A 27,867-nucleotide genomic window follows, 5' to 3' on the forward strand; every position below is an offset into this window, starting at 1 on the left:
CAGAGGAAGGATAGTCATATTTCCCCAGTGAAGCACCTGACACACGCTGTGTCCTGAAGATGGTTTGCAGCTCCCATTGGGCAGCCTGCTGCAGTTGGGGTTTTTCCCCAGTCAGCTGTCATTAGGCAGTTGTGCAGGGACAATGTGGTGTCACCTGCAGACATCCCTATTTCTCCCTGCAGCGAGGCATGCTGGTTCCCAAGAGCCGGGCGAGGGGAGGCACTGGCTGCCCCGGGACGTGGGCTGTGGCAGTTTTCCCTCGGAGTTTCCCAGCAGTGCATGGTGGTGACGATGCTGTGTGGCCGCACACTTGCTCTGCTGGATTTCTCTGAACAAACACCACATTACATGTCATAAACAAGGTTACTGAACTTTTTTAACTAGAAGCACACAATGTATGGATTTTAAGTTGTTTAATGAAGCATGATAATTGAATGGCAATGGCTGTTCTTTAAAAATCCTGAAAATAGATGGAAATCTGTTGGGATCAATGTGTTGTCTACAGGGAACTAATCTATCTCTGAAAGAAGCTGATTTGTTCTTGTTGTTCTATGAAATTAGAAAATGCTGCTATTTATGAAGCACATTTATAAAACTTGCTACTTTTAAAGAGTTGGTATAAGGGCATTTACTTGTCATGTATTTATCAAATAACATACATGTAGCTGCCTTACAAAACCAGCTCCAATTAAAAAGAGATTTGAGAAGTAATCTGGTATGTAGGCTGTAAAGCTCTAGTGGAAGGAAAATGTACCTGGTTAAAGAATCAAATGTGGCTCTTAAAACCCAGACTGGCGATGTTTTAGCCTGTAATACAATTTCGTTCCCTTAAAACCTTTTATTGACATGAAAGTCATTCTGCCAGTGACTTTGCAGAGTTTGGTGTGCTTGCAAGTGAATAGCAATGTGTAAGTAACTAAGCAAGAACGTGTCATGTCTTCTCAGGAGCATTCATACTAGATCTATATACTAATAGGAAATCATTGTTTGGGTCACAGGGTAGGAGAGGACAATGGGAATCTTAAATCCCACAGGAAATAAAAAAAAATGAAAGAAACGGTGACTGTTGGGAGTTTTCCGCAGTCAGAGGTGTTGTATTTTGAAAACCACTCACCATTGTCATACGTTGTCGAAACCACTCAGAGCTCTTACCTGTCCCGTTGACTCCTATGAAGAGGGAAATGAAAATGTTGTAGTGGATTAGAGAAAGCTAAAGAAGCCAGCACCTTGTGAGCCAGTGACGTGTTAGAACTGGTAAAATATTTCACTGTGCAAGTTATTAAAAATTAGGAAATTGTATATGGTGTAAAGTTTGATCTTGATTGATTGTGTATGCTTAGAGCTAAGTCAGATCAATCCAAGCCACTGCATTAAAAAAGCAGTGACTTGACAGGAATTGCATAGATTGCCAACATGCTCAAAACTATTTTCACTACTTTGCTGAAATAAATACCTCAGTTCTGCCAAAACATATTAAAGGTAAAACGAGTCACCACGAAAGCAACCTAAAAGAAAACTGCCTTGCAGGAGGTGAATGACACTCTCGATGGCGACCGATGCTCCTGCCGTGGCGGCAGCAGGGGAGGGGGCTGCAGACCCTCCGTGCAGGTGAGCTCTCTGTCCTGGCTGGGCTGCCCCCGGGCAGGCACATGCTCCTGTTGGTGACGCAGGCAGCCCAGACAGCTGCCTAGCACAGGCTGCTCGGGGGACCAGGCGTGCAAGGGTGGCTGAAAAACGCCCAGGGGTGAGCTCCATCAAAGGAGTGAGGTCCATCACAGGGGATGGAGCACTGACTTGAGCTGGGCTTCAGCACGGGACCGATTAAGCTGGGAAGACTGGGCAGGCTGATATGAAAAATGTCATTGTCCACGTGCCTGGGTCTTAGATGCTTTTCCTGAGGGATTATTACAGTCTGTCATAAAATAGCTCTTTCTCAGCCCGGATAGTGATGAAAACATCCAGCTCAGGACAGTTCAGTCTCCGTGACAGTTGATATTTCCCCCTTTTGTTCTTTGAAGTTCCATTTGTGGCTGATAGTTGGGCAGCTTTCCCCCTGGTTCTTGTGCTTGGTGTTCACCCCAAGGGCAGCGAAAGACAGCGGCTGTTGAGTGCCATGTGGAGGCAAGGTGGCAAACCCGTTGGGCTTTCTCCTTCCCAGGCCGCTTTTCTGCGTTCTGTTTGCTTTTTATTTTCTCTTTTTGAGTTGAGGCAGCTGAGGCAAAATAATCCCCTTTTGAAAGTTTGTTGAATTTGCGTCAGCTGCAACTCCTGTGGGAAAATCACAGCTGTTCATATATGTGTATGCATATGGAGATAAAAAAATAGCAGAAGTATTGAGATGAGGTGATGGGATCTTCACACACTGGGAACAGGGACCAGGGTCAGCCTGTGTCTGAGACGCACACACACACACACACCTGATGGCAATGCCCATCAGGGGTTTCTTAGTTCCACGCCAGGAGCCGAGCGGAGCAGGGGTGGACACAGCCTTCGCCGGGCTCAGCAGCGCTGTCATGGTGCTGAGCGCAGCTCCCCTGCCCGTGGCAGCTCCAGCAGCACCCAGGGCACAGCAGGGGCAGGATGGATCCTGTGGCTGGGGCTGGTGGGGGTCCAGCTATTGGTTCCCAGAGCAGCTTCCCAAACACTGCAAGGGCTGATGACTGCAGGGCAGGGAAGAGCCTCGTGAATGGCTTCAGCTAGCTTTCACCTCTCAGGGACAGGGGAAAGAAAAACCATCATTTTTAGAGAACCTGATAAGCAGGAATTAGCTAGGCATATGTGCCTCTGATGAGTCTAAATCTGAAGTAACTATAAAAACATGCGAGTCCTCAGGAAAAGACAAGGATGTGAAGCTCCCCGAATGTCTCTGCCAAGCAAAGGAGTTTGAAAAGGTCTTTTTATACTTTCAAGTTCTTTCCCCATATCAAATCAAGGAGAATCGAGAATGAATCCCTAAACCTCTAATCTCTGCTTTGTGAATATATTATCTTCATGTCTGAAAAGTTCAGCTACTTCCATTTTTCGAGCTGGCCGCAAACATAACTAAAAGCTGTAGATTAAAGATTGAAATGTAAAGTTAAATTGCAAATGAGGAGCAAACTTTTTCTCAGTAATTTTCCAGAGGAATAGAATGTATATTGTATTTCTCACTGTGCGAGTGCTTCTCTCAGATGGTTTCAGGGCTGGTTACAGGTGGGAGGCTGTGCTCACAGCGGCCAGGCTGTGCTCACCATCTGCCGGCGCTGGGACAGCTTTGGTTTAGCTCTAAAAGTGGGAATGGTTGTTCTGCCCCCCAGCTGCCTGGGTTCTGGCTGCACCCCCTGGGCTGAGTTGCCCCCCCATGCGCTGCCAGGCATGCGGGGTACACTAATGTTCTGTAGCAGTGACAGTTCATCTTAAACTTCTTTCAGTCTTGCCACAATGCTGGAAACCTGAAACACCAGGGCACAAAACCACACAAAAAGTAGTTGTTTATTAGCTGCATTATCGGGGGGACAGGGCTGAGCAGTAGCGCAGTCACCACATGGCTGGGGCAAGAAGCCAGGACCATTGTAAGGGGCCACACTGTAAGGACCACTGCAACCTACAGCTGCCGTGGGCAAGAGCAACAGCTCCCAGCGCCTGTTAAAGCCAGCGGGATGTAATCAGTGGTTGGACTGGTTTTTTAATCAGGAAGCAGAATTTTATAGAACAGGCTGCAGATACAGCTAGTGCACTGTGTGTTGAGTTGCATGAAATTGTTAGTAGTCCTTTCTTCCTCTGGCAAGAACCCCAGTATGAATTATTGTGTGTATATATATATAATGACTAAGCAGGGGAAGAGCTTTTAGGTCTCGTGTGTTAAAGTTTAAAGCAGAGTGAGGCCGCTGCGGACGCCCAGCGTGTGGGGCTGGGGCACACAGGTTGGGTTGTTAGCCCAGCAGGCTGGAGTGTGTCTTTGAAGCGTATTTTGCAAGGCCAAATAGCCAGGAACCCAGTGCTCATCTGCTGGGGGCCGAAGGAGGGGACGAGGCCCTGGGCTGGAGCAGGGGGGATCTGGTGGCAGCGGGTCTGGCCCCAGAGACAGCCTGCCCTGCTGCTGTGGCAAGGAGCAGCTTCTCAAGAGCAATTAATTTGTTCAGTGGATAGAAATGCAGAGCCAGGGTGTCAGTTCGATTGAACACACAAGTAGTTTCTGTGAAAAAGCTAACAGTGAAAGAAGTTGTACCTAACAGTTTCTATTGATGCTTTACAACCAGAGAAGCAAAGAGGGATGTGATGACTGGTGCAAGGCTGCATTCGCCGTGGGGCTCTTTGGGGCGGCCCGCTTGAGGTAACTCTTGTGGGTCAGTTTGGTCACAAGCTGAGCAGCAAGAGCTAGGAGAATAATATTACATCTTAAGCCAGGCAAACTTCGTCCAAAAGGGCATCCTGTAATGAATTTTAAATGAATTTAAACAAGCTCAAAACTAAGTTTAAAGTGTTAGAAAGAACATGTGCAATCTCAGGACTTGGACAGCCAGATGCCACAATCTAATAATTTAGTATAGTCTTAATTAGGTTTTGGTGTTGGGTTTTTTTATAAAGCAATCTGTCCTTTGCTGTTCAGAAACCTCGTTCATACAAACCATGTCACCAGTGTGATGAGCCAAAGCTGCAGTTGCCAGTCAGTTTCTTGCTCAAGGGGCATGAACAAAGTTTTCAGAGTGCAACACCCAAAGCCCTCCTGTCCTTATAACGCTAACCAAGCAAGCAGAACGCTAATGACTTCAAACAGTGCTTGGGGAACAGATGTATCCCTACAGCCAAGAGAGGGGCTGTCACCTGGTGGGATTTCCCCCCATTTCCAGAGGTCCTCAGCTGAGGCTGTGCCGGGTGAAGAAGAGCTTTCTCTGCAGACCTGGAAGCCCACCTGCATTTTTTTAACTTCTGGAGCTGCCTGGGAAAGAAAAAGCTGCAAGCTAAAGCTTGTAAGAAAAATGGTCAACTATCTGTAATTGTCAGTGCTAGCCAAAAAGGCAGGAATGGCTCTTTTTATAGAGCTGTACAGGTCCAGTAGTAATAAATCACTGCTGCAGCCTGGTGCTTGGGTTGTGGTGCCCTGTCACCGAGAATAAATGACAAAGCAACTTTGTGAAAGGAATAGGGAATGTGAGGGGCACCTAAACCCTGCCGGGGGTGGGGTGGGGTTGGAGGGGGGAGCAATGCTGCTGAGGGCCGGAGCATCCACCCACAGGGACCGGAAACCAGTTTTAGGAACAGGAGGGCTGAAAAACTTCACTTGTTGCCAGGTCTGAAATGGTTTTGGTGCTCGTGGGCTGGTGCGGGTGGGAGCTGTTGGTCTGTTTGGTACAAGGATGGCTGCCCTTGTTTTGGATTAGATTAAGATGAAGGTTTGGGCTGGGACTGAATTTTACAAAAGAATGATTTCTGCTACCCAAAGTGCTATAGATGGTCCTGTCCTGGTCTAGAAGTGGTGGTGAAGTGTGTCAGCTTAGGAGGAGGGGCAGGGACAGGGAAAGTGTTGGGGAATTTATGTGGTACTGCTCGAGGGGAATTAAACAGGCGTTTGTGTGGGCACCATATAAATTCCCCAACAAAAGGCAGAAAACGGTGCGTCAGGGGTGCTGCTGTGAGTTACAGTTAAGTTCCCCACTCATTTCCAACGTTGGCTTTTAGCATCAGGTCATCGGTGCAATTCAATTTGACGTAACAAGTAATAAACATGATGTACTCCCGGTTTTATCTGTGGCATGGTCTTTTATGGATGTCCCATGCCTTCATTAAAATGCCTGCTGTCTTCAAGTTGTCCAGCATGATTACAATGAAAATCATTTTAAAGAAAAAAAGCTAAGTGCTCATTAGAAAGAGCCAAAGCACCAGAGCCGGCATCTCAGCTCGGTACATGCAGGGGCGCAGGGCTCAGCTGTGGAGCTGCGGCTCGGCACCAGCGGGGACCCATGGCACAGCCGTGGCACCCCTCGCCCCAAGAGCTCTAAGTTTACTTAAGCAAACACCATCAAAGTGCCCCGGCAAGGTGGCTGTAACATAGCGCTCAGCACTTCTGGAGTACATTTTCATCTTGTGTTTTGCAAACATTAATTAAACCTCACAGATGAGCAAGTGGCAGCATGCCCTGGTGCAGGATGATTTGCTTAATGTTGAAGGGAAGCGTGGAGCCGGGCAGGCACGGCCCCACCGGCCTGGGGAAGGTCGCCGCAGTGTAGCGGGACCAGGATTTCTGGCAGAAATGGCTTTCATAGTTTCTTGCAATAGACAGTTTTCAGCAGAGGGTGGAGGTTCCCACTTTGCATAGCCAGGTTTTTTATTTCTGTAACTGATTAAGAAATTACAATTGTTCATATTTTAAAACTGGTCAAAGAATTATGTGTGTGTTTTCCACCCTGTGGCTTAAAAGCCCTTATCTACGCTTTTTTCTGTACTTGTTCTAAAATGTGTTGGCCTTAGCAATTGATTACTTTAATTTGCTCAGGCAGGCATTCATTACACTGCGCCATTCACATCATTATTAAATAAGCTGCTTTATGCAGCAAAATTACTCGGGTACAATTAGCAAGATATTGTTTCTAAAGGAGCCCCATGCTTCTACTCAGGTAAAAGGGCATCCAGGGCAATCATTTAAAATAAAAGAAGATACCTTGCCTTTCCCATAATATCTGCTCCCCTTGGCACCGGCGCCGATGGTCCCGTGTTTAAAAAATACAGGCTTTAAAAAATAATCATGAGATTTCCTTAATAACTGGGGGAACTGAAAGAAAGCAGCAGCGGTGCTGCGAGCGCTGGGGTTTTCGGCCCGCTCGGGGGGAAGGCGATGGCACCCGCCGGTGTCTCACGCCATGCCACATGCAGGCGAGCGATGGCACCCGCCGCCCGGGCCGGTGCCCCGGTCCCCACGGCATGGCTGGGCAGTGCCGGGGCTGGCAGGTGGCTGCGGGTGGCCACAGCCAGCAGGCGCTCTGGGTGTGACTGGGGGTCCCGCGCGGGGTCCCGGCTGTGTGGGGCTGCTCGTGTTTCCTGAGAAGGCTTTGCAGGCAGCCCTCAGATAATCTGTTTGCTAATGCAAAGCAGAGAAGGAAGAAAAAACATTTAATTTTACCTCTCTCTTGCTGCGGAAACTAGGAATTAATAATATAAATTCTAAAGAGAAGGCTATTTTTTCGTCTGTCTCATGCAAGCGTTATTATGTGGCGATTATGATTAAGAAAAGTAATTTTCTTCTATACAGACTGTAATGGATGATGGCCCAAACAAGGCTGTTCACCGTTCCCATCTTTCCGTGCACTGACACTGCAGCGCACGCCCCTGCTCAGGGCGCCCACACGCGTGGGCCGAGTGGGGCCCCTGCCGCCCCACAAGCGCTGCTCTTGCCCTGCTGTGCAGCATCCACAGAAGGTAGAAAAGTTAAATTGCTTTTTTTTTTTTTATTTGACCATGCAGGTGATGGATGATGGCCGACCTGCGACCGCTGGCACCACCACAAGGTGCAGGTGGAGACAGCTTTGTGCAACCCGCCAGCGCCTGGTGCGGGGGTCCCGGGGAGTGCCATGGTGGCGTACAGCCACGTCCCACTGCTGACCGCCCCACCTGCCCACACAGCAGCTCCCACAGCCGGTGGGCACAGCCCCCACCCTGCCGGGCTGCCCAGCACACCTCCCACAGCCAGTTAATGGTCATTACTGGGGGCTGGTGGCAGCGGCCGGGCGCAGGTCACTGGGCAGCCACGGCACGGGCGGTACACAGGCGGTGTTGGCGTAGGAAATGGCAGCCCGGGAGCAGAGGGGGCTGTGTATCAAGAAGAAGAATGAGCAGCACCACTGCTGCTGTGGGCCGCGCACCGCAGGGGGGGTCATGGCGTGGCGGGCTGGTGGCTGTCTCTTTGCCCGGAGCCAGGCCGCGCTGTGGGTTACTGGCCGTGTAAGCACCTTCCGGAGGAGAAACGGGGAGGTAAAGCCCGTGTTGGGAGCTGGCTCACCACGCACCTGAGCTGCCCGTACCACTGGCCACGGCCCCCCGGCACACGGGCCAGCGGTTCTGCTGGCCACCTTGGCCCCTCGCTGCGCCCAGCAGTGCAGGACCCCCCACCCAGCACCTGGGGACGTGTCGCAGCACCCAGAGGTGGCCGCAGCCCCTTGTCACCGGCCCCTGCCTGCCACAGCCCGGTGGGCACAGGGAGAGGGCTCTGTGTGTGTGGTAGTAGCATATGTAACTATAGCACATAGTGTATGTATAATGATATACTATAGAGGATATACTGCATGATATGTATATATCTGCATATACATATGATATGTGTCATAGAGCACATATACTCTGTGATGTGCCTACATGTAGTAGGTATTATAAATATATATATACTCTATATAGTATACATATATGCCTATGCACATATCCTATATGCACATACATACAGTATATGTGTACGTATATGTAGAGACAGCATGGGAAGAGTGTATATACATGTATGTATACAGTGCACATACACACTATTCACGTGTGCTCTGTACACACACTGTAGCTGTTACATAGTACATACTCGATAGTGTGCAAATGTATATGAGATAGTATAATGTATACTATGTGCATACAGTATATGTATGCCACAAAGTATACACACATACATATATTTCTGTACAATATGCACATATATACTATATCCTAAGATGTACTGTGCCTATACTACGTAGTATGTATGTGTATACTGTATAGTATGTATAAGTATGCATGTCATATATATTATACTATCTAGAACGCATTTGTATGCTATCTAGTATGTACTATGTAATACCTACAGTACATAAACAGTGTATATATATATATATATATATAGTAAACAACTATAGTATGCAAACTACTAGAATAGTATATATATATGTTCTATACGTACACACTCTTACACATGCTATAGCTATTATATAGTTTATATATTTATACCAGGTAGTATAATGTATATATTGTACATATACTAAATAGTAAAACGTATACTGAATATAAGTTTATAGATATAGTATGTATTCTATATAGTATCTACAGTGTGAGGAGAACGAGAACACATGTGAATAGTGTGTGTGTATATATATATGTATTATGTAGTGTATATAAAATTTATTTTAAAATATATAGTATATGTCATGTCTAAGGAGTGAGCATATTTGTGTGCTTATATAGGGTAAGTATATTGTGTGTGAATGCATATACTCTGTGTAGTGTATGTGTATATACAATATCTATAGTACCTAATGATAAATAGTATATAGTACATATACGATATCTAATGTATATATCTATACTATACTGTGTGGGTTCTTTGGAAGTGGGGAGAGAGAACATATGGTTTATATACAGTATTTCTTGTGTATATACTGTATAGTATGTCATTATAATAGTATATATATTATATAGTGTGTAATGTTTTGTATTTAAAATATAAATGTATATTAAAATGTATTAAAATATTTTAAAAATACATAGGCAAGGGTCAGAGTGGGAGAGAAGAGCAAGACATTGTGGGGGTGTGTCTTTACTGTGTAGTATATAGTTGATAATATCCAGTATATATAATGTATAGTATATTATTTTTTTTATGTGACAGAAAGAGTCTGTGTTTCTGTGTATGGCTATATAGCATATATACAGTATAGTGTGCATTGTGTATGTGTAAGTGTAGTGTGTGTATACTTCTAACATTGTGTGTACATTGTAGTGTACAGCATATAATTATAAATAGTATACTTTATAAACATAGCATTTGCTTACAGTTTATAAAGTATATAATACAGTTTCTAATGTGAATATAGACAGGGAGCCGGAGAGACTCTGTGTGTGTGTGGAGAGACACTATATGTATGGGGGACTTATAGCGAGAACGATAACTATGTGTGTGAGTGTGTATGAGTGTGGTCAGGATGTGTTTATATACAAAATGTGTATTATAAAGAGGATCTAGAATAAATGTTATGTAAAGCACAGTGCAAATGATAGATGAGGGAGAAGAGAGTGTGAAATGTGTGTGTATAGCCTATATTCTGTGTATGTGTATAAATATAAAATATATAGTCTGTAGTTATGAATCATGTATGTTAACTATACTATGTATAATGCATAATATATAATAGATTGTCTATATACACATATTTGTATGTATATATAAACAAATGAAACAAGAGTTTGTTTATGTATCGTTTATGTGTATTTATGGATTTGTAGTATATATAGTGTATGTAGGGTTTGTGTGGGTTTGTGTATACATACATGCTATGTGAAAGCCAGCAAAGGGGTGTGTATGCATGCATTTGTCTCTGTACGTGAACTGACTATATATAACATAGAAGTAGCCATTATATATATAATTTTAGCCAGAAAACTAAACCTGTAACTATATAAAATGTGTGTACATTCCTAGAACATTTAGAGGCATATATACACATTTATATAGACTTTTCTACAGCTATACACGTTACATATGCTGGGGAGTTGGTGTGTGTATCTCCTGCTAGTCCATGCTGGTTTATACTGGCACATCCCTCCCCGCTGGCTGGCGCGCTGCCCGAGGGGAGGGTGCCAGCAGCCCCCCCCCAGACTCCCCACCAGCAGCTCCGCTCCCACCCGGGCAGGTGAAGGGCACGCAGGGCAGTGGCTGCCCCCAGCCCAGCGCTGCAGCGGGCTTTGGCAGCTCCCCCAGACCCCAGCCACCAGCATCCTTGTCCCCACGCCGTGACAGTGGTGGGACCGTCACCGTGCCACACCGGGAGCCCCCCCTGTCCGGCTGTGGCAGCAGGCTGCCAGAACCACTTATCCCTGCAGCACGACTGCAGTCTCTGGCCTCGTTAATGCCATCCTGCTTGAGAAGCTTCATATGCTGAGTCACTCCTTTCTGTGTAAATATCATGGTAAAAAGACGTGACATTTCCTGGGCCATTCTTCTGTATTAATAAGATTCCAAGTACAGGGTGACCTTTTCACAAAGGATTTGTAAATGCCAAAAACTGCATAAAAATCTCTCTTTCTCAGGCAGACAGAGGCGTCATAACTTTGCATTTATTTCTTAAATGGTGTTTTCCTGCCTTTCCACTTTGGTTTTTATCCTTTCTTTCCACTGAACGGATGTAATGAAACCTGTACCTTCAATAATGACCACAAAAGAGAATGAGAAAAAATCCAGCTTTGAAATAACTACCCACCCAGGGAATCATTTTGCTGTGAAGCTGGATGAATTAAAACAAAGGAGAAGGGGATGGTGCCCGGGCAGGGGGAGCCTGAGTCCAGCCAGCCACTGCCCACCCTTCGGTGGGCACCGGCAGCGCCTTGGCCGGGAGAGGGGCCGCAGGCATCACCCTGTGCAGTGGCACCCACCTTCCCGTTTGTCTCCAGCTTTGTGCGGGCAGGACTACGCCGTTCATGCCTGCAAGAGGGTAGAGTTGGCTGGGATATGTGGGAGGGCTGGATGCAGTGTGCAGTAATGTATAATGAGGGCATATACTGTCTCTTACCACTGAACCATGCACACACACAGAGAACAGAAAAGTCAGCACAAAATAACTACCTGCTGCTTTTGTATCGCATTGCATTTGGGCTATTTCAGTCATTCCTGCCTTTACAGCGTGCTTTGTTAATCTCTCTACGTGTATTTCCAATAGGCCATAGCAGAGCGACTTATGTCTACTTTAAAAAAAATTAAAAAAAAAAAAAAAAAAAAGCATCAAAGGAAAAGGTTTGTAATTACCAGTGAATAACTGAGGCTTCATGCAAGAGGAGGAAGCCGGTGCCCGTTCCCTGCCACGTCGGTCCGTGCTCAGGCTGTGCAGGTACCAGGGATGCGGGGCCTGCATGCCGATGCTTGGCCGTCGCCTTCACAGGCTGCTGAGCGGCTGGCAGCCCTCGCACCGGCCACGGGACTGGCCTTGTCCTGAGCCAGCCCCAGAATCTGTACAGCACTGCCCCCCAGATTTCACACCTGCATGAAATAATTTCTGTTATTTGCAGAGAAACACAGAAACTGTTCCACAATCCCTGTTCTGTCGAAGGCAGATTGCAGGGCACGGACCTTCCCCGACCTCCCTGGCCAACCTTCAAGTGAGCTTTGAGTCAGCCTGAGAAGTGCATGAAGCTGGAGGATGGGGGAAGGACCCACACTGCTATTTCTTTTTACAGGTTAAAGACCTTCCAGTCGAGTGTGCACACCAGGCAGGTAGAAGCCACGCTGGGTATCCTGCACTTGCCCTGTCTGCCACGCTGGGTGTCCTGCACTCACCCTGTCTGTCCAGTCACTAGTGGCGTGGCAGGAGCCACCCAAGCCAAAGCTGCAGCGTGAAGGGTTGTCGCTGCTGTCACATTTGTGTCGGGGTAGTAGCTGGCCAAGCCAAATCCATTATCAAAGAGGCGATGCCCGTTTCACTGCCTCCTCCTTGCTCACCGGCCCACACCAACAGGGATGGCTGTGATGACACTACCTTAATTAACACATCATCTAAGTAGGCTCTCCTGCCTTTTTGGTTCAATGCCATGGCCACTTTCTCTGTCCTTTGACCTGCTGCTGCATATCTCATTTCATCAGGACATCACCAAGCTCTAACACAATTTAATTCAGCCTCCCTTCTCCCTGTTGCAACAGCCCAAAGACTTCACTTGTTACTGGCGTGGGCTCAAGCTTTTCACAAGCAACAGCTTAAAAAGGGAAAAATTGAGGCTGGATCTGACTCAAATGCAAGTTTTATATTTTAATGTTTTGTCACCTCAAAATATCATCCTCCTTTTAATTTCCTGACTGATTCTTGTGCCCAGCTCACCAAATGCTAATACCCTCCCCACGATTCGCACTCAGATTTCTCCCAAGTTTTTTTTTTCACTTTCACTGCCACTTCAATGAGAAGTATACGATCAGAAGGAGCAGGAGCAACAAACTGTACATTGGTATCTAACGTGTCACCTCGAATAATGAGGACATATAGGAGAACAGGAAAAATTTCCATAGCTGAATAAGAATCACCAGGTATATACATGAACCCAGCAAAGAATTATCTCTAATGTAGTGGTAAATTATCTGGAGTCTGGCCAGATGCCTGCGTTTCTCAGTTGTCTGAACTCTTCCAGGTTCTTCAGTCAAGGCCACTGAAATCTGAATAGTTGCTTGGTAGACTTACCATGTAATGATGCTTGGCAGGTTTAATTTTTTCTTAAAAGCTCCATATTATGGCAAAAGAAACAGTATACAGTGGTGACACAAGTTAATTGCACAGTTATCAGGCAATAAAATGGTTCTACTGGTTGCTTTTCAAAGGTGCTAAGGGCATTTTCAACCTCACAACAGTCCAGCAGCAGCCGGTCCCTGCACTGCTCACGGCTCTGCGAGCGCTGATTCCTTAGGATCCACAACAACACTCTGAGGCTGGACCCATAACCCCTCCGCACCAAGAGGACAGCCAGGCAGGGGCAGAACATCTGCTGGCCCTGGGGGACGGGCTCTCACTGCAGCCTGCCTCAGGCAAGCCTGGTGCTGACCCCAGAGGTGACAGCGGCAGACCAGGATCAGTGGCACGGTCTGGTCTCCCCGAAGCTGTCTGAAGCACACCCCTCCAGGCAGGCAGCTGCTGCCGCGGGCTTACGGCATGGGAAGGCGTTAAGCAGAGCAGCTTCCACATCTGGACAGAAGTTCAAGGTTTCCTGTACCGGCAGCAGGAAGAGGACTGGGGGCACTGAACATTCACAACACATCTTCAAAAATATTCAGCAACTTAGGGAGGCAAGTTGGTGTGTCTGGGCAAGCTGGGCACAGCAGCATGCGGCCCCTCAAGAGCCCTCCGAGGGCTGAAGCACCTCTGGGTGCCATCCCGGGGCACAGGACCCACACTTTCCCGGGGCGGCTCCTTCTCTGCTCTTTGTTTCCAACTGTTCCATCGCAATCTGGGTTTCCTTTCTGCAGCACAAGACTTGTTCAGTTCACACTGACTAATGAGAGTAATTGGTCCCTGTCCTCTTTATTATGTCCCTCTAAGTATTTGTAAAGAGTTATCATGGCTCCCTCCAGTCCTCTTTTCTCTTCACTTAAAGATTCCTGATTCATTTTAATTTGTCCTCCCTGACCCTCCCTCCCATTCCCACTTTATACATCAAATAGCTGAGCCTAATTACTTTGCAGACATATCACATTAGGATGAGAAAATTAAGGAGGGGACAGCAAAGCGTGCTGAAAAAACAATTGTCTGAATTCCCAACAGACTAAAACCTTTTGCCATGGGTGACCTGCAGCTCAGGTTAAGCAGCGCGGATTTGGGTGCAGGAGCCCTGCAGTGGTTTCCGCACCTTTAACAGATCCCACCACGCCAGCCCGTGAAGCCACACCGGGCATCGCCACGCTGCACCACACTGCGCCAGGACGTGCAGCGCCAGGGAGATCCAGAGACATGGGCAGAGGCGCAGCATCCCCTCCTGCACTCTGTAACATTAAGACAGGGGTTAATTTGGATTAACAAAGTGGAAATGTCAAGCTTCATTTATATTCTGGCACCCGATGTTAATTACCTTTCCCTTTTTTTAGCAGCCATTCTTGTGTTCTGTTTCTTCACTTAAAGCTGATAATAAGCTGTCCATCTAGATAACCATTCTGCTGACACAAATCATGATGGATATGAAAAGCAATAAAAAGCAAATCTAATGAGACACTGCTCAGAATGAGAGAAAAAAAATTGAACCACATTCTCTAATCATCAATGTGCAAAGCCAACTGGAATAAATTTGTTTCAAGGAGGCCTTATTTCTATTTAAATGTAAAATACACTGAAATGTTTTAAGAACCATGGAAAACTATGGATTTCTGATTAAGTATTAGCCTTGTAATCCCAGCCAAAAAACCACCCCAACCAACAAACAAATCCAACTCCCCTGCCCCAACATCACAAAGATGCCAATGGCTTCTCCAGTTTAGATTTTCCAGAGTGAACTGCAGAAAACTGTAGGTACAATAAGATCACTGAAAACGTTACTCACTTATTTGCTCTGGAAGACAAGGACTCATAAACTTGCCAGCATCTTCATAAACACTGGTAGGAAAAGCCTAAATCTGACCTGATGCTGTTATAAATAAGAGTATCATTGCATAAAATCTGTAAGAGAGCATAAGCAGCTTGAAAGGTTTTAGTCCTTTGCTCTTCCTCTGAAAACAAACAAACAAAAACTAAAAAGCTTTTCAACCAGAAGCAAAGCAAGAAGAGGAAGAGGAAACATCACTGTCACCCACACATGGCCTCAAGCAGATCCTGAACCCCCAAAATATGCAAAATGGAAAGCTCATCCCCTTCCCTTCCTCAGGTGGGGCACAGGACCCAGCTCCATGGTGTGGAAGAGGTCACCAGAGCAGTGGAGCAGCTGCTCCGGGACACGGCACCACGTCTGTTTGGGCAAGACTCGCAAACAGCTTGGAGCAGACACTGGGGAAAGCTCTTAAAGGTTGTGTGGTTGGAGACCTGAAATTATCCCACCTCTGTTGTTGGGCTGACATCCACGTCGTCATACACACCCTGGGGGCAGCCAGCGTCCTGAGGGCATCATCCCTTCAGCTCCAGTGCCTGAAGCTCAGCACGGATAAGAAGCTGGGGAATCAGGAAGGGAGGCATCGAGCAGTCCCGGGGAACACGGCAGCTCTCATGCTTCTTCAAGGTACAACTCGTAAGAAGGTTAAACCACTCCCAGTTTACTCCGTGAGCCCAGACTTGACAGTTATTTTCTCTTCCGACTGCCACAGGATACAGTACTGCATCTCTTTGCACTGGTCAGTCAGATCATCTCCAGCCTTGCAGAAGAAAGAAAAGGGCTGGAAGAGGGACATTGTGCCTCAGTTCCCTGGCAAGCGTGTGGTTCTGTGCGCCCTTGTGAGAGGCAGCAGTGCCCGCTGAACTCGGCAGTCATTGCAGTTTTCCCCTGTGCTCAAGCAGCAGCTCCGACACCTGCCAGACCCTGCAGCAAGCGGGGTGTTAAAAACGCCCCAGCCAGCCAGCCCGCCCCATCTGGAACACTCCGGGTTTCATTCTGATGAACTAGCCATGAACCTTTTTCTTCTTACCTATGCAGAATCAGCTTCTAAGGCAATATTTTTCCTCTCCTCCCTTTCGCCCCCCCTATAGTCATATTTTCCCACATTTTACTTTCAAGCTGTATCTCTAATTGCACCCGTTGCAGAGTAAAACGTAATGGCTGGCTATAACACCCAGCTCCATTGTAATGATCCAAATGTTTCAGAGCAATATTCCAAATGCTGTCATTCTGAAGTGAGCTCTGTATCGAGAAAATTATGAAATTTAGAGTAATAATGCCAATCTTTGAGAACAAAGAGTCAATTATACAGCTCAAGGGTACCCAAAAACAAATCAAGGTGCCAAACTGCGTGCTATTTGCTTCTTCCCCTTCTCCCTGCCACTCCAGCACAGCATACCTCAAAGCAGTTTCAAAGTACTTGTCACCCCTTTCAGGGGGATCACCCCCTGCCCCGCAGTGTCTCATCCCTGTCTGCTCCATTGTCAGTGCTGTTTGCAATGTGCCGTCACTGCAAGCTGCTGGGGTTCATTCATGTTATTGCTCTCCACCACACACTGTTGGGGATCAGGGTGTACAACTACTGAGGTCAAATCTGCACAGGAGAATACAATCAATTAGCTCCTAGACATGGGCTCAGCTCACATACAGGGCTGGAGCTGAGCAGAGGAGCTGCTGGCAGCAAACAGCTAGTGGCTTCAGTCCCGGAAACACGGCACCCCTCTTCCCTGAGCTCCAGCTGCTGCGGGCTTCTCACCAGCTACTGCACATTCTTCACAAATACAGGTAAACTGCTATACACATAACAGTTCAGAACACCCCTTCTATCAGACGGAGAAGTCTCCTCTAGCAGCACCCCAGGATGCTGAAACACGAGGAAGCCAAAACAACCTCCAGCCCCATCCACACTCTTTGCCCTGGGAAAGCTCCACAGAGACCACATGCTGCTGCTTTACCTTCGCTAGTTCTGCATCACCGTCTAGTAAACACAACATCTCAGTGAACCCGTTCCTCCTGCCACAAACGTGACATTAGCCTCAAAATCCCAAGACTTCACAACAGAAATTCACTTGAGGGTCTTTTTTTACCTTCTGGATAGATTTCAGAACATAGCCAGAGCTCATCCCACCACCTTAATGCACTGATAAAGTAACTAAGAAAAAAAACAGACTCCCAGCCCCATGCCTTCAGAAAGTTGAGGCACTAATAAGCATCAGATGTTGTAGAAACCTGCAGTGAGATTTTGGGTAAGTGGTGTGAAGAAGGTGAGACTACTAACGTCTGTTCCTTATGCTCAGTACAACGGGAAAGGGGAACCCAGCTGAATCATCAGGCACTGTGTGATTAAACTCTGAGACGTATGGCAGCCAGAAGGATAAGTGGGTTCAAAAAGGGATTCAATTAATTCAGAGGAGAAACCTGTCTGTAGCTTTTAAGCCCCTTGGTCCCAATGCAACTTCTGGCTCAGGAATTATCTAATCTGCTAATTACTAGAAACTGGGAGACTTGTTTGTAGGCATGGATCACTTGGTGTTTTTCCAGATTCTGCTGGAGGCAGGGTACTGGCTAGATGATTTTGGATGCTCCAATGTACCTACTCTTTTGTTTGGGTCTTTAAAAATCATCTTACCAGACACTCCGTGGTGCTCACAGCCTCCAGCATCCCTCTTCCCTGCGGTGGCATTCATGATGAACCGAGGGCCATGAGCTCACCTGCCAGCAAAGCCCGGGTCTGCACAGTGAGGCGTTCAGCCACAGGGGTTTATGGATCAGTTACTGTCACTCTCGAAATCGCCACAGCACGGCGAGTGCTGTGATCAATGCACAAACGGCAGCGAGGTCAGTTCAGCCTGCCAGCCCAGCAGGAGTATCAGTCACAGTTTTCAGCCCTGTTACAGGATCACAGTAACACCCACCCCCACACGCAGCCTCACCAGGACTCTGCACAGCCTCACCCCTCTGGAAACATTGCCTGCAAGCAGCTCACCTTCACAGGTCCTGGGCTCTGATCACACCAAGCCATCCTTCCCACAGGCAGACATCTCACTCCCACAACACCGTTTCACTATGCCTGCAAGCCCAAGGCTCTGAGGAGCAGCACATGCTGGAGAGGAGCAGCAGCAGATCAGAGATGCTCCAGAATCTTCCAAGGGCAAGCCTGAGACCTTGCTTGCACGTCTAACACCACCAGTGAACGACAAGGATAATCCCCTCCTGGATGCAATGGCCGGTAACTCCCCTGGGGGTCTGGACCACAACTAGATGCTCAGTGTGCCCCACTTCAAGTGGGAGAATTCATGGTTACCAGTAAAAAGCACCCCACAGTCTGGGCCCCTAGCCCCACATAGACCCCCAGTGCTATTCCAGCCTCAAAGCAAACCCCTGAAACCACAATCTCCTGTAAAAAACAGAGACATTCATGCTATAGCTATTTTTAAAGCCACTCCTGAACTGCAGCCTGCCTCCTGGCACGGCGTGCCTGCATCTCCCCAGGGGATATCCCTGCTCTCATGGGGTCTGCTCCTTATCCCCGTGCCACCTCAGCCTTGCCCCTGGCAGCTATCCTGTCAAACATACCAGCATCGTTTTGTGTTTCCACTGTCTTATTCAGCTGCCCTTTTGGTTTTTGAAAGCTCTTTTCCCCCTTCATCTTTCTTAAATTATTTAGTTGATAGTTTATTATTGCAATAAAGTAATTGCATTGGCATAGGATGAACGTTAACATTTGCAATGTGGGTTGAGAAAAAAATCACCATCTTTAAGCCTCCACATGGAAAATAAAAAGTTCCCCCTGCAACAGAAATCACTGCTTCTCCTTCAGGTCTTTTGAACTTGAATGCCTTCACTGCAAACAACACTAACAAACAAAAACATTTTTTTCCCCAACAGACACCCGGTCCTTGTGATTTCAGATGCGGTTTTGTTTCCTTGTTTTATCTGCATGAACAGTTTGAATGGTTTTATAATTTGCCTGTGCTTCCATTTTATTATATCTGCCTTCCATCTGTTATTTTTACGGTTTATGTTACCATTCTCCTCTCACTAATGCCAGCGGCTCTATGGTAAAACCAATGTCGCATCCTAGAAACTTATCACCTCACTTGAAAAATACATCTTGTGTATGATGGCATAAGAACTGCCTGGAGAAGAAGGAATGGACCTTTTATTAATGGTTTTCTTGTAGGAAGAGCCCACACAATAGTTGTACTCAGTGCAAATACACCTCTTCTTACTGCACTTTGCAAAAGTCCTACTGAACAATAGAGAGCCTGTTCACCAAATATAAAGAAAAACCCAGTTACACAGGAGTGTTTCTCCTTTAGCTAAGGGATGACAGCGCTTTCGGCATTTTTAGAGAGTAAACGCTTCACGTGGAGGGAAGAACTCACCTTGCACAGCAGCCTGGGCACTGCACTCCGAGCGCAGCAGGACCAGGAAGACTCGAGAGTCACCAGCTCCTTCCCAGGCGCCGTGCTGGGCCACGCGCAGACTTGGGCTCACCCCGACGGGCAACGATGCACCTGAGCAGGGAGCCGGGCCTGAGGGATGCTCCGTGATCTATCCAAGGCTGCAGAAAAGAGGGAAAAACGAAAATCCATCCCTTGGACCCCCAGCCTGGGCTTTAGTGACTAGTGCCCACAGCTCTCCATCACTCTCAAACAATTACAAGTCACTCGGTCACTATACCGTAACAGTCATCCTCACTTCTAAGGATTTCAGTGGGTTGTTAGCCAGGGATCTTTCAACAAAACACTTTTTAATCAGTGTCACTTCACTGAAGGTCTCAGGACACGACCCACTGGGTCATCCTGGCAGGTGTCTTGGGTCTGCCGAGCCTGAGCAAGGGACGTGGCAGCCCAGCGGTCCAGCCAGCGCTGCCACAGCAGGACACGCACACCAGTGCCGCCTGAGCATCAGGCGCGAGAGTCCGTAAACATACACAAGAAATACAGATCCCCTTAATATTGTCTCCAATACTGAATTCTCAGCCTCAGATAGACAACAGCTGAGTCCCGCATGTGCCGCAGTCTTAGGCCAGTTAAAATTTTCACTTATTTGTGGCAACACACAGGTTTTTCCTCCTTGTTTTATAATTTTCCAAGCACAAGTATAATTGGCTCTGGCCTGCTACCAAGAGGTTTATTAGAGTGGCAAGGGATGAAACTAATGATTGTTAAGAAGATCTAATTCCAAGGATACCGAGTTGTTCATTACACATTTATGGCTACTAACCAGCAGTGCTCAAATAAAGGCCTGTGGATTTGTTTACCTTGCCAAGGCACTAAGATGCATCTAGTCACAAGAATTCAAAGGTTGAAGCAGAAATCAATACGGAGCTACTAAACACCCTACTGCGCAGCTGGAAGAAACTAATTTGATGACGAACCTATGAGTCCAATAAAAATGTGCATAATTTAAAATGTAGTAAAAACATAAGTTGCTAAGGCGTCAATATTTAAACACCATCCCCTGCAGTGTCACCTCTGATTTTGTGGGAAGAGCAGATATTGTTGCATACGAAGGTGACAAAGACGCAAAGATGCAAGAATTGCCCAAAATACTTCCTGGGCCAAATTCCTGACATGGATTTGAATAAAACCATCTCAGGGATAAATTTGGCCCTAGGTGTTCTCCCTCTCATTGCCAAGAACTACCGCGAAATGGGTTTCTAGTCTCCATGCAGGAGGTGAAAGCCAGACGCGCTCGGTCAGCGAGAGCTGGCCTGGGTAGCTCTCGTGCTGCTGGATGATGAGGTAGGACTGTCCCGAGGCAGGTCTCCCCATCATCCAGCTGCAGAGCCTGGCCAGAAGAATCAGGTTTTAATACAGTCACTGGCCTGCCCGCCGGAATGTACCTTCTTCTGTAGGATTCTTACCCGGAGCCTAAGGGTGAGGGATGCTCCAACCCCTTCAAGTAAACAAGTCACTACAAATACAATTGGAGCTGACTCACAAGTGACTCAAAAACTTGTAAGCCCTGATGATGATCAGCGTGTGCATCCAGCTCAAACACAGCCTGACAGGATCGGGGGCTGCTGGAGAGAGTGAGTTTTCAGCTACCGATCCTAAATCATTTATCATTTGCTTTCCAGCATCGCTTCATGCCAAGTGCTCCAAAACACCAAGATTATTGGACAGTGCAAAAGAAATCTTCTGCACGGTCACACCAGGAGACAGATGTTATTGCTGAGGAATGTTTGGGGACAGCGTGACCTTCAGCACAGGCAGAACTCCCCCCTGTAATTTGGGGTGAGGGAGGCATGTCTGCTTCTGAGGAGACCTGTTTGCAAAGGACAGAGCTCCGTAGCTTGCAGAGGACTAAGGCTTAAAACCGCCAGCTCCAAAGAAACCAGCCACGGAAGGCACGCACTTGGCAGCGCCCCCGAGACAGCTCTCTTCCCCGTCCTCCCCCAGGACCCTCCAAACCAAGTAACAAAGCTCCCAGGCAAGCAGCAGTGAGAGAAACCTCACTGAGGACCAGCCCCACGGCAGCAAGTTCTCCGCTCCCAGCCCACCAGTGCTCCTGGGCCAAAGCACTCACACACTAAGCAACTGTGCTACTGGCTAATTTGCACTTTAACTAGCTTACTGTTAAAGAGATCCTTGCATTAGTTAATCCAGAGGCCATCTGCTGAGGATGATGCATTTATTACCAAGAATCTACCTATCTGCATTGTACTAGGCATGCACATGGTGAATCTCAATCATTTTAACTTAGACACTCTATTATACATACCATGAAATTTAACAAGGTATGTCCTATATGGGGCTGTAACATTGCAGCTGTGTGGACTAATTAGATAACACTCATTATTGTTCATTCAATTTGCGTTTGCAGATGCAGGGAGCTGAGTGCTGACTGCTCTCAAGGCTCTGATTGATTGCTCCCACTTTGCATTCATTAGGAAGGTGGCCTCAGCACAGTAGTTTTACAACATGTGTTTGCTACCACTTAACTGGATGTGCCAGTCAAATGCCTTGAACTGTGTGTCTTGATTAACAATATTTTGCAAATATGGCGCAGTCTATTTTAGCAGCATGACAGGCGGATTGTGGAGCCCGGCAAACACCACTCCCTGCAAAACCTTCCCCTTCCCGCACGCAGAGCAGGAAGAAATACAGCTGTGACAGTAAGGGCTGATGACAGCTCGCCAATACATCAGGTTCATAGGTGGCAGTGTCCATTGCTCATCTCCTCCAGTCAGACACGGCTTACAGAAATAAACGGGCCTGTCAGAGGGTCTGACTTTGTCAGACAAATAGAAAGCCCATAAAACTAGGGCAAATACAGTTCACATTGACCCCTGCATTTTTTCCCTAATGTCCCTTTGCAGCTACAGACTGGGGTTTGCTCTGGTTTGTCTCGCCTCCCTCTCCGCATCACCCTGCCCAGTGCCAGGCAGCTGCCCTGGGCCAATCGGTGGGTTCAGGGGCTCATGCTCTCACCCGGCTTTCTGCAACAGCAAGCCACAGCCCAGCCATGCCTGGTGGTCCCAGCCCAGGGACCCCAGGCTCCCCTGGCCTCAGGGTCTCCCACTCCTTGCCGCTGGCCACGCAGAGGGACGGCCGGGCTGTGCAGCGCTGCGGGGAGAGGCACGGTGTGAGTGCACCCAGGAGCTCCAGCCCTTCCCAAATGAGGCTTTTCTTCAGATTGTGCTTTAAATCAGCCAGGCAATCACAACCTATTAGGAAATCGTATGTTCCCATAGGGCTGAGACTGAAATGATGCCCGTCTGTAAATTACTCAGATTAGATTACATCTTGGCAAAGCCCATGGTCAAAATAATAAAGAAACAACGCAAAAGGCAACTGATATTCGTGAAAAATAAGTATTGTCAGACTAACTCCGTGGCCTGGTTGGAAAGCAGAGCGGGCAGCCAGACCGAAGCATCTCTGAATGCTGATTCCAGCCAAGGCATCGACCTTGAGTCCTGCAGCAATGCTGGAGGCTACACCAGCCTGCGTCCTGGCGTTACGGGCAGCAAGGACACTGGCGTGCCCCCCAGCTCTTCTGGGAGGTTGTGGTGGAGGTGCCCCAGAGCTTCCCGGGCACGGGGTATCGCTGACTGTGCATCGATCGAAGCTCTTACAGCTCTGCATGTCAACCAGCCCCGCGGTGCTGCACGGGGAATGCCAAAACAGCCTCAGCTCAATCCGCTATTAGCCCTCAACTCTTCCTAAAAACATTTGCTCCAGCTTCACTGACATTAATATCGTGAATAAAATTAATTGGTTCAGAAGCGTTTCCCGCAGTCTGGGGGATGTGGGTACCTGCATATGTCCATGGCTGCTCATCAACGGCTGATGCTCAGCCCCACTGGGTGATCGTCCAGCACTGGGCGTTAGGACCATCACAGCCCTCTCCCTCATCAGGCAAGCGACCTGCTAAAGACACGGGCTGGGATTCACCCATCCTGCTTTCGCTACCCCACGTGAAGCTGCGGGCCTCTGCAACAGAAGCCAGTGGTGACCGGCACCCCAGGCCACCCAGACGTGGTCCTGCCTGCAGGGATGCTGCCCCTGGCACCTTCCGCACACAGAAGACTCGCAGTCTGAGCTGGTCCAGTGGATGCTGCTGGTGGGAACAAGCCATGCCCAGGAGACACGTGGACAGCAGGACAGCAGCTGGCTGCCCAAGCTTTGAAGATACACATCACATTAACATCTTCCCACATGCTCCCTGTAACCGAGGGCTTTATTCCAAGGGGTGCTGTTGGCTGCAAAGGCAAGCCAGGTGAAAGGGTTCCCACCTTTCAACCACATCCCCCTCCCTGCGCATGCTCTCCCGCAGGGCACACTGAGCCAGGGAACGGGGGCCACACTGCATGCAGCCCCCCCGGCAGCGCTGGCCTTGGCAGCTGTCAGCAAGCATCGTCCATCGGCACCTGCAAAGTCAGGAGCAACCCTCACCCTGTGGCAGCTCTAACTGAGAATGCCAGGCACAAGCACAACGCAAAAGGCTCAGAAAGTTCCTTCCCCAAAGCATCACCACCACAGAAATAAATAAAAAGCATGAAGTTGGAGCAAGGCGAGACAGTGCTATTTGCTCAGAGCAAGTCAGAAGGTCGGAAGGTGGATCCCACCACTACCCACACCATGTGAGCATCAGAGCACACTCACCCCTGCAGAACAACTCCTCTGCCAGCTCTAAAATTTAAGCCTTGCCTCAGCCCAAGTATTAACAACCTGCTTAGTCAGTCAGACTTCCCTACCCCCGGGGCCTCATGTTATATTTTTCACAATACTGTAAAACAAAACCCGGGAAAATAGCTTTTCCTCGCAATAGTGCAGTCTCCACCGAAGAGGAGAGCCACAGCTCCTGCTCGGCGCTGTCACTGCTACGGCCGGTCTATAAAGCAGCTACGAGTCACAGTCTGATGGACATGAAGCTTGGCCAGAACAGAGAGGGAGAAGAAGGGACCCTTGCTGGTGGCCCAACGGGGCAGCCGGGAAGCTTCAGCCCTCTGAAACAGACTGGGAGCTCACCAGCACAGGTGGATGGACTCGGGGCCAGAGGCATCCACCCTGGGCTAAAAAGAAAGGCTTTCATTTTGGGGCCATTTCTGGGAGAAAGACGTATTAAGAACAAATAAATCTGCCCAGGGTCCCAAGGAGAGGCTCTCAGCTGCAGCTCTGCAGAGGCATCAGGGGCCTGGACACCCCGACCCACCAGTGCGCCGGGGTGGAGATGCACATGCCACGGTGGAGAAGGACTGGCTGTCCACGAGAGGATGCTGGGTTCGCAGGGGGATCTCTACTGGCACATCCCCCGTGACGTTTTACACCCTGCTTCCTAGTCAGGGCAAGTGCACTGTAATGGCAAGACGATGCCACTCAGAGCTGAACTGATTTCAGGGGATTTTTTTTTTCATTAAACTCAGTGTTGCTAGGCTGCTAACACAAGGCAGCTCTGCTGCCATCGTGTTAGGCAGATGAACTGTCGCTTCAGCTCATTTCAGTGTCAAACACTGTCACTTTTTTCCTTTTTGCATATGCAATACTCACTGGATAGTTCAGGTCTATGCACAACATATTTATTCACCAGTAATCGTTTCATTTCTGCAAAGGAAATATGTTCCACTATTCCTGCAGCTGACAGTCTCTGGCATAAGTTGGAAGCTGAGGCTCCAAAAGGAGGGAGAATATGTTTATGGGATGAACCACAGCTGTTTGCAGTATTCCTTTGCCCTAGCAATTATTTTAATAGGAAGAATTCCTGGAGGGTTATTTGGCTTCTGCATAGCATGTGCTGTGTTCACAGTCACTAGCTAGGGTATCAGACGAGTGAACCTCTAAAGACATTTCTGTTCTTGTAAAGCATTTTTTAAAAAGGATGAGGGTTCAATTCTGCAGCCTACTCACACACCAGAAAATACTTGCTCCCACGGGTAGCACAAGAAATGGTGGGAAAACTGCTACATTTACATAATCTGCATTATTCTAACTAGCATCGCTGAGCTGCCCCAGACCTCCCCCCGAGGTATAAGAAAGGATCGCTACCCAACTTAAAGATGCAGAGCAAGGTCAGACACATTCCTACAGCAAAGGCGAATTATCTGGCTCCTTCAGATTTTGCCTGAGGGGAAAAAAGAGGTAGGACCCCTTGGACCTGTTCACATCACACTGTGATGTCTGCGCCTTTTTTGCATCGAGCTGTAGAGCAATTTCTGGAGCCAGGGTCTCGGTCAGGCTTGCTGCAGTGGTGCAACAGGGATTGTTCACTCCATTGCTGTATTTCAGTGATAAACTGGAGTCTATTTAAAATTCAGCAGCACCTTGTGAAGGTGTTGCTGCTTTGCCTCAGAAATAATCACTGTCAGGACAGTCCTCAGACAGCACTGCTCACTAAATAAAAAAAACAAATTCCTCACTGAAGGGGAAAGCTCCCCAGGGGCTAGCAATATTTTAGCCTGCTTGTCATCCAAGGGTTTCCAAGTACTTCAGAAGCATGAATTAAGTCCCATGACACGCCTGTAAGACAGAGGTTTAACATTTACTTAGCGGTGGGTAGCACTGGGGTCTGCAGGCTTGCAGAGTCCCTAGAACCTGGGGGGGTGGTGGCTCAGGCATCAGGAATCTCAGAGTATCTGTTGACACCCACACAAAAGAGAAGTTGTTCCCGATCACCTGCGAACCAGCCACCGCAGCTCCTGCCATGACCCAAGCACGAGGGCCGGGCTGGTGCTGGTGGCCTTGCAGAGGGAGCTCTGTTCCCAGGGCTGGGAGATGCTCCGCTGCCACAGCTCGGCACACCTCCCCTCCGCCAGCTCCAGCAACCGCGCTGGCTCTGGCTGCCTTCCCTGCTGCCCGGCCAAGTCTGCCAGCGGCAGTATTCCCCAGCCTGCACTGTTTTGATTAGGACTGGCAAATGTCCGTGTCCTTCAATGAAAGCATCTTGCACAGCCATTGTGATTTGTTTCAGGTGGCTTAATGAGAAAATGAGTAAATCCCTGCCCGGATTTTTACTTTCAAATCAGCTGTCCAAAGCATGAAATATTTGAATTCCTCATAGCTTTAAAATTTTATACTCCTTTTTCTATCTAGAAATGCACATGCTTTTTGTGCACAGGAAAGCTCTAGCAGTTCATCCCAACAACAGGGCTTTATTCACAAACCTATGAGCATCTAAGGCCGAATATTCCTTTGGAGGATTCATTTAACAGACCTGGCTACGGGTGAAATCAACGAGCGGCTGAGAGGCATTTACACAACGCAGCATCTTTCCCGGCTGAAGCCCCTGCGGCAACCAACACCGGGACGAGCCGCAGCCAAGGGGCCGTTCAGAAGGTGCGCTGGGGAGGGAGGGATGGAAATCCCCTTCCTCAAAGGATCAGCCTCCCCATTGGCTCCAGCTCAGGGCTGTCAATGGTAAACCATCAGCCTAATGCCGCAGCCGCCGGATACCCTCTGTGAAGTTTATTACTGTTGACATTTCAGTTAACAATGGGCCATTTTGAAGAGACTGTCGTCATCATTTCTACTAATTAACATGCTTCAGAGGTCCACCACTAGGCACAGAAATCAAATGACTCTTCTTATCCAAAAAATGCCCCTCCACCCTCCAGTAACATAGCTGAGGAAGACAGACATTATTTCTTTGGCCACAGACCTTGCTGGGCAATCCCCAGGTTCAACCATCTGCAGAGAGAACCGCCTGCTTTTCCACTTAGCACAGAATCCATTTTGCAAAAGTCTAGTTCATTTGCACCCTGTGAAGAAAATCATCCACGCTCACCCCTCAAGAGACGGCATAAGAGACCATTTCACAACCATGTTCACAGCTTCACAGGAAGAAAGGGCACATTGCTAACAGAGAAAAGGCAATGAGAAAACAAACTCGGAAAAGACTTTACCCTGAAACGTGATGTTTAGCTCACCATGAAATGGAAGAAGATGCAAACACACCCAAGCCTGTGATTATAAATTCCGGGTCACAGTCTGGATGTTCCTAAAAATAATGACTCCTGCATGTCATGTTCAAAGAAACATAAGCATCCGACAAGAATTAGATTATTTACTCTTCACAGGCCTTGAACATCTGAGCCCTTATGATCACAATTAACATAAAATTCTCACCTCAAGTCCAAATCCATTTTTGGATAAAGGCTGCATCAGGCTTTCAACTGCACTTCACCTTGCCAGAAGTACTTGCTTGGGAGGATTTGCACGTGGCATCCAGGCTCAGAGGCTCACGGGTTTAGCATTCTCGGTGCTAAGGAATGGCTGAGGAGCAATGCTGTCTGCCAGAGCTGCGTAGTTTAACCAAAGCAGTGGAAAGATCAGCATGGAGACCCAGATCCGCCCAGGTGTACAGACATGTCGTTTCTAGTTGAAAGCAATAGAAATC

The 27,867-nt window shown here is 47.9% G+C and overlaps 1 long non-coding RNA gene across 1 annotated transcript; it reads right to left on the reverse strand.

Annotated features, from left to right (window-relative positions):
* Window positions 1-542: 542 nt before the first annotated feature.
* Window positions 543-27,856, reverse strand: LOC119158878. The gene is made up of 4 exons (XR_005108000.1): window positions 27,597-27,856; window positions 14,296-19,588; window positions 11,720-11,950; window positions 543-2,268 (listed from the first exon to the last, which is right to left on the reverse strand). It is a non-coding gene; the product is annotated as an uncharacterized LOC119158878 (long non-coding RNA).
* Between the last annotated feature and the right edge of the window lie 11 nt (window positions 27,857-27,867).

The sequence above is a fragment of the Falco rusticolus genome, chromosome 1 (genome assembly GCF_015220075.1).
Source record: "Falco rusticolus isolate bFalRus1 chromosome 1, bFalRus1.pri, whole genome shotgun sequence".
In the NCBI taxonomy this organism is placed as follows: Eukaryota; Metazoa; Chordata; class Aves; order Falconiformes; family Falconidae; genus Falco; species Falco rusticolus.